Here is a 3,380-nt window from a genome sequence, read left to right as displayed (position 1 = left end):
ATTAACTGGCATTCTATTTAAGAGCTTTCTCTCCCCTCACACTCAATTTTCTTGAGTATTATTATGAACTTGGGTTTTTCATTACCACTAATTTTCAATCTTCAAGTTGGTCCCCTTCAAGCGGGGAGCCCCTTCTAGCTGGTCTCTGTTTCTTCAGACATGACCCCATCAATGTCTGAGCACTTCTTTGCTCTCTGGCAGAGGAAGCCCCAGGTTCATTTGGTACTTTACAGACCTGGAATCAGCCTTTCTCCAAGAAGACCTGATTCCTTTTCATGAGAAGTAGTTCATAGAAAGCAAGAATCGGGTGCTTATAGAGTGCTCATTGCTATTGAGGTGTCATGGTGTCTAGGTCTTTTCAGTAGACATAGCCAAGAAGTATGCTTGATTTTAAATCATGAATTTATCTTGATCCCCAACTTCAGTTGGGCTTCCCTGATAGGAGGTGAAGGGGACGACAGAGGATGAGATGTCTGGATGGCATCACCAACTCAATGGACATGAGTTTGAGTAAACTCCGGGAGTTGGCGATGGACAGGGAGGCCTGGCGTGCTGTGATTCATGGGGTCGCAGAGTCAGACACGACTGAGCAACTGAACTGAACTGAACTGATAGCTCAGTTGGTAAAGAATCCGCCTGCAATGCAATGGTTTGATTCCTGGGTCAGATAGATCTGCTGGAGAAGTGATAGGCTACCCACTCCAGTATTCTTGGGCTTCCCTTGTGGCTCAGCTGGTAAAGAATCTGCCTGCAATGCGGGAAACCTGGGTTCAATCCCTGGATTGATCATCTGGAGAAGGGAAAGGCTACCCACTCCAGGATTCTGGCCTGAAGAATTCCATGGACAGAGTCCATGGGGTCACAAAGAGTCAGACATGACTGAGCGACTTTCACTTTCCAACTCCAATCCAGTACCAGAAGATTTTTCTTCTTTTCCCACAGGTCATATTTTTATCTCCTTTCTCTTACAGTGAGAACCTAGTTTTCAATCCAACATCAATATATTTATTAATACTCACTTGCTCCTCCCTACAGTACACCCAAGAGTCAGAATGCCTGTTCTCAGTACCTTTACCAACCGTAGACCTACTCATAAGCTCCGATTGTTTGCGGCACTTTTTTTAATCCTTAGAATACAGCCCACTAAAGGTAACAAGGTCTGTTGAAAAACCTTTAAACTTTGAAATAGATTCATTTGTCTCTCTTTATACTCAATGTTAGGGTTCTGCTAATATATTGATTTAATTTTTTGTGATAGTGAACTTTTTAACTTTTTCCAGTTTTATTTACAACTGATATATAACATTTGAAAGTTTAAGGTGTACAGCATAATGATTTGATATATATATATACTGTGATATGATTACCATAGTAAACTTAATTAATATCTGTAACAAAACTACAGAATGCTTTACAAGTTTGCATGTCATCCTTGTGCAGGGGCCATGCTAATCTTCTCTGCATTATTTCAATTTTAGTATATGTACCACCGAAGTGAGCACTAATTTAATTATTTTGCATATGTAAAACAGCAGCATGGTTCAAAAGTCAAAACTATATTAAAATGTAACTCAAAGAAGTTTTCTTCAACCCTGTACATAGCCAATTTTATTAGTTTCTTGTTTATCCTTTCTTAATTGCAAAAATAATCAAATGTGTATGTACACACACAACACATATATCCTCATTTTGCCTTCTATTCAAATGGCAGCACACTATATACACTCCTCTCTGCACCTTATTTTTTTCATTTCACATTGTTTTATGTTATACACATGCAAGTGTTTTATAGTACTTGTATCTCACTTATTTGCTCTCTCAAATGTATTTGGTATTTCAGTTCAGTTTAATTGCTCAGTCGTGTCCAACTCTTTGCAACCCCATGGACTGCAGCACGCCAGGCTTCCCTGTCCATCACCAACTCCTAGAGCTTGCTCAAACTCATGTCCATCGACTCGATGATGTTATCCAACCATCTCATCCTCTGTCGTCCCGTTCTCCTCATGCCTTCAATCTTTCCCAGCATCAGGGTCTTTTCCAATGAGTCAATTCTTCGCATTAGGTGGACAAAGTATTGGGGCTTCAGGTTCAGTGTCAGTCTTTCTAATGAATATTCAGGACTGATTTCCTTTAGGATTGACTTTAGGATTTGGTATTTAGGAAGTTTTTATTTTTATGATTTGGTATTTAGGAAGGTTTCACTTTTATGGTTACTTTTATAAAGCTAAAATAACCTCAGCCTCCAACCCAACCTTAATTTTGTTATTTTCTAATGGTTCCCCAACAATACTGAAACTGGCCAACAGTTTCTTTTCCTCTCTCCTCTCTATCCACCAGCATCTTATTGCAATAAATATCCTTTACCCCCATCAGCAACAAGTATATTCAATAAGTATATTGTATATTCTCTCTCTCTTATCATTCTTTCCTTTTAACTATTGTATAATATCTTCTTTGCCTGGGCATGTACTCTTCTTACAACCATCATAGTTTTATGAGTAAATATATATTTAATGCTCGCCATCAGTCTTTATGCCAATGTCTTTTCATTTTGGTTCTCTAAAAAGTCTTTCTTCAGTAAATTCATGGGAGCAGTATTCTCTGTTTCTTTCATGTTCATCATTTGTGACCTGTTAGATGGATATAAAATCTTTGGCTCATGTTTTCTTTCCTTGAATATCTTCAATATGTTACAATATTTCTTCTGGAATAAAGTCTGAAGACAATTATTTCTTTCCATCAAGGTGACTTGATATTTTGACTAGATACCCAAATAATATTTTTCTTTCTTGTAATGTCCGTAAGTTTGAGAATGTACCTTGACATTAGTCACTCTGGATTGATCTTCCTAGGTAGTAGTATCACATCTCTTTTTATCTCAGGAAAAATTTTCTTAAAAGTTTGCTTTTTAAATTTAAATTACTTCTAAAATTTCCACTGCTTTTTTCTTCCTTGTCTGTCTTCTATTATATATGGCTTGTTCATTTGTTTGTTTAACTTCTACATCCATCACTTCCTCTCAGATCTCTTTGATTTGTTGGAATTCCCTCCTTTTCACATGCTGTTTATTTAAAGGTGTTATATTTATTCACTTCTATTATTTTGATTTTAATCTCCATTTCTCAGATGATTAATATTAATTCTAATTTGGAGCTCTCCTACATTTCTGAGAGTCTCTAATTCTGACTTATATACTTTTTTCCTGTCTAATATGATTTTATTAGTTTTTTTTTAGCTCATTTTGAAGTAGTTAAATTTTTCATCTGTCCTGTAAGCATGTCCTCCTTGTATGTTTTCATTGTTAGAATGTTATTAGACTTTTTTCCTTTTTTTGCAATGACTTAGTGTTGGATTTTTTTCTAGTTTTATTGAGATACAAT

At 36.4% G+C, this 3,380-nt stretch overlaps 1 non-coding gene across 1 annotated transcript; it reads right to left on the bottom strand.

Moving 5' to 3' along the window:
• Nucleotides 1-1,395: 1,395 nt before the first annotated feature.
• LOC133062974 (U6 spliceosomal RNA) lies at nucleotides 1,396-1,502 on the bottom strand. Its single transcript, XR_009694293.1, has one exon. It is a non-coding gene; the product is annotated as a U6 spliceosomal RNA (small nuclear RNA).
• Nucleotides 1,503-3,380: the final 1,878 nt, after the last annotated feature.

This window comes from Dama dama, chromosome 9 (genome assembly GCF_033118175.1).
Source record: "Dama dama isolate Ldn47 chromosome 9, ASM3311817v1, whole genome shotgun sequence".
NCBI lineage: Eukaryota > Metazoa > Chordata > Mammalia > Artiodactyla > Cervidae > Dama > Dama dama.
Note: the sequence above shows the minus strand (reverse complement) of the source record. Positions and strands in the feature narration are given on the sequence as shown.